The sequence below is a fragment of the Drosophila yakuba genome, chromosome X (genome assembly GCF_016746365.2).
Source record: "Drosophila yakuba strain Tai18E2 chromosome X, Prin_Dyak_Tai18E2_2.1, whole genome shotgun sequence".
NCBI lineage: Eukaryota > Metazoa > Arthropoda > Insecta > Diptera > Drosophilidae > Drosophila > Drosophila yakuba.
The window spans coordinates 10506656-10521972 of NC_052526.2; the positions used below are offsets into that span (position 1 = coordinate 10506656).

The 15317-nt window shown below is 41.4% G+C and overlaps 1 protein-coding gene across 4 annotated transcripts in view; it reads right to left on the reverse strand.

Annotated features, from left to right (window-relative positions):
- LOC6524934 overlaps positions 1–14707 on the reverse strand; it is a 31090-nt gene extending 16383 nt beyond the window's left edge. For 2 of the 4 annotated variants that reach the window (XM_039370137.1, XM_039370119.1), the window contains exons 1-2: positions 14477–14707; positions 12531–12869 (exon numbers count right to left, since the gene is read on the reverse strand). The gene's annotated coding sequence lies outside the window, so the exon portion shown is untranslated. Of the gene's footprint in view, positions 1–12530; positions 13545–14476 lie in introns of those variants that run through there. The other 2 variants (XM_039370121.1, XM_039370122.1) reach the window with 2 other exon arrangements.
- Positions 14708–15317: the final 610 nt, after the last annotated feature.

Below are 15317 nucleotides of genomic sequence, written 5' to 3' on the forward strand. Positions count from 1 at the left end.
GTACACCGTATACCGTATCGTGCGTTCGCATTCATCTTACACCGTGTGTCCCGTGTCCCGGGTCCTTTACGTTTCAGTTTCAGTTTCGACTTCTTCATCTGATATCGATATTATTACTACTCGCTCGAAATGTAACCGAAGCGATTTGATTAAGAACCACATTCGGCAGCAGGTGTAACTGAAGAAACGCCATCGTTTGTGTTTTGGTGCTGAGAAGTTGTTTTGTAGAACACTGTGCAATTTAGTTATATCTAATGGTCAAATTCACACTTTAACATTTTATATAAATTCAAAAGCTTGTGCTACCAGTTTATAGATTTGCATAGAAAGATGCCTGGATGTGGCCATCGCGGAAATGGCAGCTGAAAGGTTTCCTAGGGGGCAGCTGCTGATCGAGGATGGATGCATCCCGTAGATGCCCGTAGAATAAAAGATAGAGCGAAAAGCTCTTTTTATCGGACTCAAGATCGTGGCAACCAGCCACTAGCGGCACTATCAAAACGAAAAGCCCTGCAGTGTCCGGCAATAGGATGCGAATATGAGATGGCAACAAATTGCCATATGGCCATGGCAATGGGTGTCTGTGATCGTCATATTCGGGTAATATTCGCTCGTAAAAGTATCACCGACCATGTTTTTCACAATGAGATAGATCCTCCGCCCTGGAAGTGAAGACGCCACCGCCAAAACGACCATATAATGTGAACAGCAACAGAGGGCTGTGAACCGAAAACAGCAGGAATATACCTCAGTCCATGACCAAACCATTCGAATCCATTCGAATCCATTCAGCGGGGTAGACCTCATACGGTGCCAAAGACTCGAAATACCCAGACTCCAAATGCAAAGTCAGTCGCAATTTCAGGGCTCACCTGCCTGCCACATCGATGCTGTGCATTTCCATTTGCATTTCCATATACCCCTCGGCTCCCCCGCGATTCCTTTGCCAAAACACTCGAATCCATTCAGATCTCGGGACGCATCAAGCTTGTCGTCTAACACGACACCTAGTCCAGGTGAATTGTATCATCTGGAGCGGGGATTTCTGATTTAGGAAAGGTTATTCAAAGTAAAAAAAAAATTATTTTCAATGAAAGGGAATATTTGGCGCATTTGGTTGATTAAATTGCCTTACTATCATTTAAATACACTCGAATTAATTCGAATGAGAAACAACAAAATGTGTATGCGTCTGCACACAGGAAAGAAATCACATTGTTCATATATAAACTTAGAAGGCTTTAGCATAATAATTCTAAGAAATTTATTGTCATTTTTATTCACGTGGTTCATTGCCAGCCAAGCTGGGAAAGATGAGAGCGAAGTGCCGATGTCCCTCTTCCAAGTCAGTTCAAGTCCACGTCCAAGTCCGCGTCCATCTGCATTCCCATGGCCTTTACCTTTCCCGCTCCTGCTGACAGGTTGGCTTATTGAGCCCGAGACAAGATAAGTGCTTTTGTCTCTCCCCCCTCCCTCCCTCTCTCCCTCCGTTTTCGTTTTTGATGCCTGCTGATCTACGGCTCTGCACGCGGATGCGAATGTTAGCGCGTTTACATCCACATTCACATTCACAGCCACATTCACATCTACATTCACATCCATACATCCATACTCACAGCCATACTCACAGCCATACTCACAGCCACACTCACAGCCAAGGAAATGGCGGGTTCAGTTCTCATTCGCACATTTTATGATGGCCCGAGATTGCCATACTTTCTAGCTCTGCCTCCGTTGAGTGATTGAATTGGATGGGTTAGGTTCTACCATATACATATATATATGTAGTATACATTGGTTAATACTAAACAAAAATATTAAAAAAAAAAACAGTCTCTATGGCAGGTGTCTCGTCTAACTGTTTGATTTCGTTTGCCATTGTTTTTCTTGCTCGTTTTTGTATAAACCCCCTTGTTTTTTTTTTTTTTGGCATTATCAAGCCGCAGTCATGGACCCGTCGCATCACATTGCTTCGCCATTGTGCAACGGCGGTAACTGGTTTTCCAACCATCCATCCATCCAGCCAGCCAACCATCCAACCATCCAACCATCCGTCCAACCGTCCATCTGTCCATCTGTACAGCCGCCCAGGCCATCCATCCATCCATCGGTCCAGCCTTCCCCTTCGCTTTATCTTTTAGCGAGAATTGCCAATCATTCGCAGCCGCAATAAAATTACATGAGTAAAATGTGTCCGCGAGCATTCGTGGTACTTGATCGTTTTTTTTCAAGAGTGCGGTAATCGGTTTCAATTTCATCTTTATAGTGTTATGAAACCCAGGGTTCGCACACAGCTTTTTAGTCGCCACCACCTTCTCAACGGCCAAACGCAGCTCGACAAAAGGAAGAGTGCTTCGGTTCGGTTTGGTTTTTTTTTGTTTAGTTTGAATTCAGTTTGGTGTGGTGCGGTGTGGTTCAGTGCTCGGTGGGTGGACACTGGCGTTGGGTGGATGAGTATCCATCTTTTAATCGGTAACATCTTGTAGCACACTGTACCGAATTTGGCAACAAGTATTGGATGGAATCGAATGCAATGGTGCAAAAATGGTGCACAGGATAATAACATATTAATTAATTAATCAAAGCCTCTAGCAAATCTAACAAAAACATTCCTCATAAAAATGCTTTCAAATCCTTCAGATTGGTTTTATTATAATGTAGTCTTTCAACTACGTAACTTCTTTTTATATATTTACCATTTACCTTCAATGGAAATCAGACTATTGCTAAGCCTCTGCCCAAATCTAATGATTTCAGGCTACACAGCGAGAAAAACCAATCTTTAACAAGCAATACCTTCTTAATACACCTTCTTTTGGCCATGCACAAGATCACTATTCCCAAATTGGTCATTTTGCTCAGTGTGCTCCACCCGCTCCTCCATATTCATTTGACCGTTCTTGCCGTCCATGCCGCTGGGCTCTGCTCTATTGCTCCTCCATTTATTTAAGTTGGCTGGAGCTGGGCTGGAGCTGCAGCTGGAACTGGAGTTGGGAGTCAGGAGTCAGCAGTCAGCAGTCAGGAGTAGAGAGCTGGGATCCCGGCCTGCGACTCGGACTCGGAGTTGAGCCTGTAAAAAGCAATTCACTGTAATTGCTTTGTGACTTATGGCCCGGCCCAACTTGCGCGTTCATCGCTTTACCGATTGCTAGTCGGCAGGTAGCTGCCGACTCCACTCAAAGGCCCCTCCTCCTCCACCATCACCACCACCACCACCAACTCCACCTCCACGTCCTACTCCTCCAAAGATTTCCACAGTGTCCCTATTTTTGTGCTTTGCGGTCTTCGCTTGGAGAGGCTGCGTAGCCTGGCCAAGTGGTAGTGGTAGTGGTAGTGGTAGTGGCGACTTGACCTTGTCATGCCATTAAATAAAATCAAACAGAAACTGAACTTGGTCCGAGATGTTCCCGCCAGTTTGCCAGTTTTGCCAGTGTGTCCGCCCTCTCCTTCCGGCGACCCTTTTGGGGTACCAGGTAACGCCCTCTTCTCTTCTCGAGGAATCGCTAATCCCACAGTTCCATCTACGCCATCGTCTTCTCTCCATCGCGCCTCCATCGTCTTGCCACATAACGAGTTGCTATATTTTGATGGATTTGCCCGTTCGAGGTGTAAATATTAAACAACAGCCAGTGCGAAAACGTACAGTATCCACCGAACCGATGTCAAGAATGCACAGCATGCACCTTGCCCCTCTTGGCCACATCTTGCTAACTGGTTACTGCTGCAGTTTGCCGTTTGCAGTTTGCAGTTTGCCGTCTGCAGTTGTTAAACTTGATGACTGATGCTCATTGAATCTAATGCAAACGAATACCGCCTCAAAAGCGCACTTTTCTCTGTGGAAAATCAGCCTCTATTGTCATTTGCAGACAATTATTATCTAGACCTTTCTTTTATTTGGGCCTTGGCTTCGGTATGGGCTAATAATAGTTCAAAGTGATATATTGTTGGTACCTAATATGGTATATGGCATATTATAGGCTTTAGTTTCTTGATCTGCACAAAAACAAGCGTGTCGATCCGGACATGTCCATTTGTTGGTCCGTATGGTTAAGTTTGCTTAAAAGTGGCCAGCCACGCCCCATTTAGATGGTCCCATCGTTCCTATGACAGCCATATATTATATATGTATAATTAAGAAATCGGCCCTTTTTCTGTCTCCGTTTTTTTTTTTTTTGTACTCAAGCGACACTGCACACTGTGCAAAAATGTGCAAATGTACTAAAGAAAATTGCACTTTTAACAGTTGTGTTAACTGATGATATTGGAAGGCTACAATATGAAACACAAATGCAATTTAAAGACAAATTACTCTTGTGGTGTGTTATACATACTTCAAATCATGAAGGTCGCCACAGCATAAGCCAATCTTTGATTCATATACTGAATTTAATATGGATTGAAAGTGGAAACTCGGGCTAATCAACATATCAACGAGTATTGTGTTCGTGTGTTGTCCCATGCGGTGTGCCAATTTTCAGCAGATAATGGCGAAGAATATTGGCAATACAAGAAAAAAAAAAAAAAAGAAAAAAGGGAAAGGGGAAAGGGACGGCGATAATAGGAACATCGGGATACAGAAGGGAAAAGCAAAAAAAAAAAAATAATAAAAAAAAAAACAAAAAAAGCCCGAATGGAGTGCGGATCACGGGCCAAAGTTGGGATCAGCTAATACGCTTTGCTTGGACTCGGCTTGTCATTAGCTCACAGCTGCCAGCGTGAGTTCAATTACAGGCTGGGTCCAGACCTCGAAAGCCGAGACGGACTGGACTGGTTGTGCAGGTCGGCAGGAAATCGCATGCCATTACAAATTGTCCACATCAATAAATGGTGGCGAACGAGTGTGCACCGTGCGCTGCACAGTGGGGCAAAGTGGTATTCAATTCAAATTTTAAAACTTAATTAATAACTTTTGAATGATCGCAACAAATCGCTTATCAATGCATCACCGAGAAGTGGCTTCATTTCTGGTTTTTATACATTTCGTTTTGTTTACCAAAATTAACATTCTTTGAACCACTGTGCTCTGCACTTGTCACCATGTTCTCACCAAGAGAGCGAAAAGAATTTGTTTCACTGTATAAGGATCACAATAGAAAAGCTACCTTGTATTCGAAAAAGAGTTCCTCTGAAAACAGAAAACACTTTTAAGATTCGCATCAAAAACACGAGAGTGGCGTTAATCCTAACAAATAGCTTTTAAGGTGTCACAACAAATAATTAAAATCAGTTAGGGCAATATTTTAAAGAGCTGGCATTTTGTTTCGTCTTTGGGATTATCTCTTCTTAACATTTGTGAAGCTTATAATCCAATAATTTCTTCATTGCCCTGCCAGATTTCTCTAAGTGCAGACCTTGCTCCAGGCGCGAACTTAGTCTTAAGGAAAATTTGTGGTCAAGTGGGGGAAATGTCTGGGGCAATCGAAAATCTTTGGCTTTATGCCTATGGCATTCATCAGTTTGCCTCGTTAAGAGCGGGTTCCTTACTTATCTTTGATTTGCCAAAAGCACAGCGAAATTCCATTAAATTCCATTAAAATAAGAGTAGAAACATAGATGTATGTATGTATATTACATGTGAAAATAAGATACGTTTGTGACCTTAAATATATTTTGTAGATTTCGGAAAAGGTGACTATACCACCTATAATTCACATAATAATATCAGGGCCAACAATGTTATTAGTGTGTGAAAATAAAAGCTCAGTTTTACGGCATTTGCGTTCATGGAAACTGTTTGGCATGCGTGTTAATTTGAATATAAAAGCATATTAAAAACGCGCTGCAACGCGCTTAATTTCTCAAGCCACAAAATGCATGATTAATTCATTGCGCGACAGCCAGTTTTTCCCAGAGAATTGTCAACCGGGCAGTTTGACGATGGAAAATGCACTTGGGAGACAATGATTTTCTTTTCTTTCTTTATTTTTGGTTTAGGTCTTTTTTTTGTAGAGATAGAGAGAGAGAGAGCAATTAAACGCCGAGCATGCCGAGGTTTACTATGTGAAAAGAAGCCATTAAGGTCGCGCATGTCACAAATTAGCCGAAATTAAAAACATTTAATCTTTCGTGCCCAGGCAAAGTGAAGACGACAGAAGATCGAGACGCAGCCGCCATACCGCCATCAGTCGAGAAAAACCCACAAAAAGCTACAAAGCAACACAGCAACAGCAACATTCGGCAGAATAGAGACAAAGCCATCAGACAGCAGCCACCAGACAAACAAAAGCACACCGCCCGTCACACGAATAGCCTCATCATCTAGAAAGCAAATCAAACCGAAGCAGTTAACCCAGCTGGCAAAATGAATGCGTCATTTAGATTGAGCTGATAGATAATGTTGAAATATTGTAAATATAAATATATATAGATTTCCGCTGTAGAATATAACATGTTATGTTTCCCATCACAATGTGATGTATATAAGCTGCAAATTCCAGCTTAAATTTCAAATTACTTAGACTTAAAGAACTGCTACTTTTTAAGTTGCGAAACTAATGGGCTAGTTAACTCACTATTTATCTAATTATTTATTATAAGCTCAAGCCACTATTGAAGCAACCAGAGCTGTGCGTTTGGGCCACTCACGCCACTCAGTTGCTACAAATAGATTGAGTTTTACGAGGAACAGAGATGGCGATAGGGAAAAGAAGCCCTCACGAGATAAGTTAAGGCCATCGTGTAGATTCCCAAGTATTCTGTTTGGATCACTGCTCAGATGGCGATATCAATGCCCGACAGACAAGAAGCCACCTGATGGTAATTGAATTGCGAGCCGCTTCCCTTCCCCTCTTGCCAAAAGCAAAAAATACAAAAAAAAAAAACAGAAAACAAACAAAAAAACAACAACAACAAGTGGGGCGCTGGCACACGATGCAGTGGATCTTAATCAAAGGAAGGCAAAAAGCCTTGATTTGGATGTCAATTCCATGTACGAAAACTAATCACCAAAGCCTCAATTCCGGCATGAATGCGATATGGCAAGAAAGGGGTATAATTGCTGGTTAATAAACACGGCCGGTGTACGGGGATAGATTAGTTGCAATGTATGCAGGATAGTTGATAGTGGGTAGGGGGAAGGGGGTAGGGGGAAGGGGGGCATTTCCTTCGACCCCATAAAGTACCGTTGCAAGGCAACATGGCCACAAAAGGGTCCTTTGTGCAGTTAAAAGTCTCATTGTACTCGTGCATGGGGTACAAGCAACCGTTTCCTACCCCATAAAGCGTATAAACTGATGTCCGTCCGTCTGTTTCGGTATAAACATTGGCAATTCGGAACCCAAAATGGCCAGTTTTCATATTATGTAACAGACTGGCAAATAATTGCACTTATATATATATTTTTTTTTAAACCACCTATTTAGAACTCGAAACTGAATTGCTAAAAATAACTATTCAAAACTTGATATTTAAATGCTAATAATTTGCGGCAGTCACGATTATTTAGACGCAGCCGTATGGCCACTTTGCTATAAATGTATATACATATATATGCAGATATATATATGTATATATTGATATTTTTCAAGAAAAAATCAAAGTGTTCCATTGTCTGAGGGAACCGATCACAGTGGCCAGCCAGCCAATCTCGAGGCCGTGAAAGATCTTTTGAGATCTGAGAACTGAGATCTCTGACCAGCCAGACGGCAAGGTCGACACCATGCCTTAATTATTAATACACATAAGGCTATGTAATGGCTTAATCGAAATGCGGGAAAGGAAAAAAAACAAAAAAAAAAATCGATTAGATCGAAAAATAATGATCTACTATTTTGGGTATTTTGTGCTTATAAGCAAGTTCGGCCTAAGTTTCCATTAAGACTTCATTCTTAATCTCTATAATAATTACTGCGAAGTAAAGAAGATAAATATTGAGAGTGTGAACCCCCTAAGGTTTTGAGTTAGCTTGAGTCTACACTGAGCCTTGTTAGCAATGCCATTCATTTGCTTTCAACATTTCCTGTACCAATACATATAGCTCTTATATATTCGACTGATTCGCATCATGCTTGCATCAGCTGGTAATAACATTGATATTTTGCCACTTCTTTTTGGGCGCCGCATTGCCCCATTCAACAGTGCCCTTTAATCGGGGCTTATTTCTGAGTTCGTTATGGTAATGAAAATTGGACAATAAGTGGCCGTACGGATGAATACAAAACTGAAGAGAATCTTTTTGCAAAGCAGCAATAACAAGAACATGAACAACAGCAACAACAACAACAGCAACAATAATAATAACCAAGAAGCCGAAAACAACTTGAAGTCGGTGGAAAATTCAATTTGGTGCCAGCAGCAGCAGGAGCAAAAAAACGAAAACAAAAAAAAAAAAAACAAAAAAAGCGGCAAGAAAACACTGCAAAAGCGAGTGCAATAAATTGTTACATTCGCGGCACGACGCGCACCTGACACATAAGCTCCAAGTTGTCGTCTTCATCTGCGCGTCTTTTTGCCGCACAAACCCAAAGAGGAGAACTCGACCCGAAGGAGTTCAAGCTATACCTTACCTTATACCAAATACATATGCACATATATATCGGATATATGTATACATATGTACATATAGCCAAACCGATGGAGAACCGAGAGACGATTACGATCTGGCCAAAAACTGTTGCCAACTCGATCGAGCACTTCGAGCGGAAGATTGAACATCTGGTGGCTTGCTGTGAGGTAGCGGAGGCGGCGGCCCATTGGATCACAGTGGGCTATTTTGATCGTTATGATTTCTGCACACTCCAAGGTGTTATTACGGCGAATTTGGCTGGTTTTCCTGGGCCACTTTCAGCATGTTTTGGCCATTGCTTGATGTCTTGGCATCAAAAAACAACACACACTTGCCAGTAGTAAACCAACATTCGTTCTTGAAACAAAATCATTTTGCGCAGCCTGGGCTCAAACTCAAGTCTGCAGATGATCGATTTCTCAAACATGCAAAGAAATCATTCATAATATATAGTTTACGATGCTCGGCTCCATCCAAACTTTCTGGTTTCTGGCTTGTAACTTATGGATCAGCGTTGTAATAAATCGTTTTCGAACCACTGTCCAGCGGTGGCTGCTCTGCAATTATACGCTGGCATGGCTGGCGGGGGTGGTGGAATGGAATGGGTTAAGGTGGGGAATGGGAATGGAAATGGGGATGAGGATGAGGATGAGATGGTCAGCGGATTATACGAGCCGGCGCTGGGCAGCAACAATTACGATGACGAGGTCGGACTTGGCTGTGGATGTGGATATGGATATATATGCGGTTGATGTGGCTGTGGATGTGGATACCTTGACTCTGTGGCTGTGGATGTGAGAACAATGTCCCATGTCCTCCATTATTGCATCTGCGCGGATTCGTGTGTTTTGCTGTTGCCGCCGCCTTTGCAATCTTATTTTATTTTATGCCACCGCGGGCAAGGGATCATCGAGTCGCATCCATGCATTCTTGGTGTCTTCAAAGGTGGAGGCAGGCACAAATCGAGCAAAATTATTACTGTCCTGGCTAGTGAAGGAGTGAAGGAGTGATTGAGATCATTGGATTGCATCTCTATATGCCCCAATTTCCCATCTTTTCTTACGACCACTAGCGTTGGGTGTTTCAACCTCATTTTAACTTGAGTTCGCCTTGGGCACTTTGCGTTGATGCATAGAAAAGGGGAGCAAATACTTAAGGTACAAATGACCAAAGGATGGGAATTGCCGATATATGGGTAGAAACCATTTTGGGCCAGGAGAAAATGTTAAATTCCTTTGATTTTACTGAACGAAAAGTTTTGTAAAATCGTTTTAAACCAGTTGATGCTTTTGATTGTAATTACGCCAAGTTTTATCAATCTAAACATTCTACATTTTGTTATGTTAATTAATATAAAATTACTTCTGAACGAATAATATTTTCTACAAATTATCTGTGTTAATTCAACAATGATATAATGAAATCGTAACCCATTCACTTGTAACACTGTAATCAGGTGTCAGAGGGTCTTTAGCACTGTTTACCTTGCGGTCGGATCGGCCATTCGGATCGGTCTTACCAAGCTGGAGTTGGAGCTGCACCTGGAGCTGGAGCTGGAGGCACTGAGCCATAGGCCTCCGTCTCCGTCTCCATCTCCATCTCCATCTCCGCCTCAACTCAAACTGGCGCCCATTGTGGACGCCTGAGCGACAATCTTTGTCGTCAGCCAAGCATGAGCCCAGTTGCTGGGAGCGGGAGAGGCGGAGTGGGCGGAGGTGTGCCTGTCATTCGGTCTTTGTCTCTTGACTGCCTTCCCCAATAACACTGAGAAAAATCCGTATTTCTTTGCCCAACAAAGCAATATACTGTGCTCACACATCACCGCACGAAATATCCCTTAAAAACATCGATTTAAATGTAAATCGCTGGATTGCAAAATGTAATTGCGGATCAAGTGAAGAAAACCACACAAAAACATTTTTATAAATTGAAATTTGCGATTTACAAGAAGTCATGTTACATGTAAATGTATGCAGATTAATAAAATAATTACGGATAATGTCTGCACATTAACCCAGAAAAGTTTCATTTAAATGTAAATTGTGAATTAAGTTGCTGAAATGGTGTTGCACCAGAGAGTTGCAGTGAAAAGATGCGAATTGAGTGGAAAGGTGTCTAGAGGTTGTGGCTGGAAAAGTCAACTGCCGTTCTATTGCTAATTATAAGCATGGTGTAAATTTACAATGCTTGTGTTTACAGCTCACGAACAAACGATTATATGACTATATAGTTATGGCCTCCGCTGTGACTCGCCACTCGCGTACATACGTATATACAGATATATATATATATATATGCATATATATTTCGTATATAGGTATACATTTGACAAAGGTTCTTGGTTGCGAAGACAAAAGGCGAACGTCGGAACCATTCAGGTATATTCCCATATATTCATTCACTTGCTACCGTTCTGAATTCCTTGTGTCGTCATTTGTCATTTTTAAAATGAAGAACCTAGATACGTGCACATTTCACTTATTACTTATTGTTCATCACTTCTGCGAATAGGAAATCAATGTTTAGGCAAAAACCTCCACCAAGTACAAACATACACGTGCTCACCAACACAAATGCACACAAGAACACACACACACACACACTCGCATACACAATTTAAGTATTATATGCGCGGAACCGACCTTGAGATTGAATAAAAAAAAGAGAATTAATAAAACCAAAATGACCTGTTTAATTCATGAGAAAATCCAGATGGAAGATATGGCTGGGAAAAAAGCGGGGAGTGCTCCTTTGAGGGAAAATCAAGGCTGAATGAAAGAGCTCGGAAATCACTGGAAAAGATGGGCGCATAGCGCTTAGGGGGAAATTATCGTTCAACGCCATTTCAAAATTTGCTTATTCTTTCCATTTTTTTTTTTTCGGAGAACATGTTGAGCAAATGATACAGTTTTCAGCAAGTGAAAACTAATTGCATGGCAATACGTTAGTTGCCCAATAAAAAGAATGAATATTTAACATTCAAATTTCATTTAATATCAAGTAAACTTTTTGTATTGCCAACTTGATAGAAGAATAGATCAGTATGATCTTTAAATAATTCTAATTGGCCAAGATGGTTAAAGGAATTACTTTTTTCCGAAGCACTTTCAAAAGAAACATTAAAATCAAGCTCAACATTAGTTAAGCATAATTAAAAAAATTAGTTACTGTCAAAAATATATGAAAAACATAGACTAGAAGTAAAGGAAAAATTAGAATGTATTTATAACATATTTAATCGAAATTCAAAAGTGTCATATACATTATGACACATTCATAGATCCTGGTCACTTAGCGACCAATGCTCAAATGGCAACATTTTGACACACACAGATCCTGATAAGCAGGTTTGCCGGCAACAACAATGCGCAATCTCACTTACAGATAGGCTAATTAAATCGCACTTCATCAAATGGAGATAGTGAAAAGTTGACAGGGAACACGGAACCGGTACAAGTGGCATGATCGTAATAAATACGAAAGTGCAAGTCGCTTTGCAGCTCTAGCAGCCAAATTAAATAAATTTATGCTTATTTACTATTATGATAGTCCACATCCACATTTATTTATTTAAATTATCATTTAACACAAGTTTGCTATGTAAATTGGACTGCGTACTAACGTGTTATTATTAATCCAACCATTGATAAGTTCAAATCAAAGCTCCTATAATTTTTAATGAAAAACACATTTAGTCAATTTATTTCTGCAGGCAACATGTTAAGAATTTTTTAAACCTTAAATAAGAATAGAGTATTTTTTTATTCATGTAATAGCCTATTCACAAAATTACGTATACGTTAAGTAAGCCCGCAACATAAACTAGCATGTGTCACCTAAAAATGGCATACTATCTATTGGTTCAATAAAGATTGCATATTAAGAAATAGTATAATAAGGATATCCTTTTTTGAAAAAGGATACAGTACTTCCAAGTAATACAGGCAATGTCCTTTTGATAACATTTCAATGATATTTAACGATAATTTCTATGGTATGTTTTTCAAATTTCTTTAGATTTGCTTACCTTTAGAATCGGTGTTAGTGTGCGTTTGGTGTCGGTGCGTTTGTAGCTGCAGTTGCTTTTGCTCAGCTTGTAGTTGTAGTTGATGCTGTTTTAGTTGCGCTCACAGACACACACACTCACACACACACTTGCATACTCGCACACATGCAAGCCCACGTGCGTGTGCACGAGATTTATTTGTTGTTCTCGAAATGCTCTCTCCGCCTTATTTGTTGTTAGATCTGTTTGATTTGTTGTTTCAAATTCGTATTTTGTTTTTCTTAATTGCTGTTATTTAAAATACGTCTTCTTCCTCCTTTTCGCTGCTGCAGTTCATGTTGTTCAATTTAATTAACTGGGCTAAAATACATAAATGTATGGCATATTACGTTTTATTCCGGCACTGAATTTTGGTATTGGTTTCGATTTTGCATAGCGAAGTGTTGGTCATTTTGTACTAAAGTTCTTTTGGGTATTTTTGGTGTGCTATATATCATATATATATATTTTTATTTAGCTTTGATTTTTTTATTTCTCGTGGGTGTCTCTTGCAACATTCTGAATTTCCGTGCGAAGAGGACGGACGACAGGCGGAATTCGCAGTGCCGCCGCTTTTGAAAACGGTTATAAAATCGCGCGACAAACGAACGAGAACGCTGCTTGCTTTTTTGGACGGCGAGGCGAAGTCGCGTTGCGTCGCTTTTAGCTGCTACTGCTGCTTCTTCTTGCCCGTTTGCGACCCACCCGATGTGTCGCCATTTTTCGCTGGCCAAAAACTTTTATGCACTTTGCACTCTCGCTATTGCCAATCGGTCGCTCTCTCGCTCTCGCTCGCACTCGCGGGCGCCAATGCACATGCAGTTGTTGCTATCTCGCTCGCTCACGCCCTGCGACACAAACAAACCAGCAACGCAACACACACACACACGTACAAACCGAGTCATACACACACAGTTATACAGATAGAGGGACACCCACACAGACACACACACACACACAGAGACACCCGCGCACGACGACACACAATCAAAAACCCATTCGGCTACTATCGCCCACCACCACCACGCCCCCTTTTGCCCACTCTCTCTCGTTCTAATAAAAGACCCCCCCGCCCCTCTGCGCCACCCTCCTCCCATTCGTTTGCCTTTCGACCAATGACACTCGACGACAATATTAGCGAGCACACACATACACTTACGCACTCTCGCACTCACACACACACACACACACTCGCATACACGCACACGCAAAAAAACGAGTCACAAAAAACGAATTGTCGACGCCGACGCCAACAGCGCTGCCGGCAGAGATGCTGGGTATGTCCCCAAACGAAGGAAGGCAAACGAAAAAAAAAAAAACAACAAAAAGAAGGCAGAAAAAATATATCAAAGAGAAAAAGGAGCGCGTGCATGTGTATATGTGTATGTAATCCAATCCAAGCAGTGGGCGTGGGTGGGTGTAAAAAACGAAGGCACAACGCACTTTGTGTGTGTGCAAAAAGCAAGGAAACCAATCCAAAAGACGCAACGACAAGCGACAAAACGACAAGCGACAAACGACAAACGACGACGGGCGACACTTGGGCGTGGGTGCGAACGAGATGGCGCGACTCGGCAATTGGAATGCAAGGGGAAGAACATGAAGCAGCTGGGAGCCGAGGTATAAAAAAAGTAAATAAATAGGAGGCACACGAAGCAGGACATTCGCTGTTATCCTGGAAGACAGCCCGAACACCCCCCACCAACCCAACCACCCACTCCTCCCTTCATTTTTTTTTTTCTCACACCCACACACACAAATGTCCTGCGAGGGGCGGAGCACCAATACCAATACCAATTCACTTGAATCCTTTTTTAGTTGTTTTTTGTTATTTCTTTGGTTTTCATATTTTTTTTAATGGGTAGCACAGTAGAAACAGTTGTGAAAACAATAAAAAAAAGTACAAAACTTAAAATGTATAAACTAACGGTTTTAGCGACGGCAAAACACATACGGTTTTTCGTTTTTTTTTTTACGTTTATTTTTACTTTTTATTTTGAATTTTTTTAGGTTGCTTTAAAAAACGGCGACAAGGTATTTTGTTTATGCGAACGCTGGGTCTACAATTCCGATTCGATTCTTTTCCCAACCGATTCCCGATTACCGATTGCGGTAAATGTGCGGTGCGATGCGATGCGGCAGCGGCAAGTCGACTTCACTGTTTGAAATCACGTCGCCGCCGCTTTTGCTGCTTTTGCCGCTTGGCGCTCTGCTCAAAAAAAGTACAAGAAAAAAAAACAACAATACCAACAACAACATCGAGAGCAACGAACGAGTCTGGGAGCCAAACAAAGCACGCACACACACGCAGCGCCTCTATTTACATGTGAATTCTCTGGACACTCGCACACCAGCGCACAGAAGCGTACACACACACACACACACAAAGCACCGTACACACTCTAACGCGCTGTCCATTCGCTTGTATCGCCGGCTCCCTCGCACTCGCGCGGAGAGACCCAAAAGGCAAGCAGTTGCAAGCAGTGTTCGCATCTTAAGAGCGACAAGAGCGCGAAGAGAGCGCTAAGAGAGAGTCCTGCGATTTGCTTATAATATTTTTGTGTTCTTCCCTATCATTTGGGTACAATTATTTATCAGTTCAAATTATTAATGGGCAATTGCCAGTTTTCCGTGCGAAATGCTGGTTTAGCGGCTTATTTTTTGGTTTAGATAAAGATAGATATATTTTTTTTACGAAGTATATGTATAAAAATGTATATTGTATATAATATACAATATAATCATAGATTGATTATAAGTCTTTAAAGG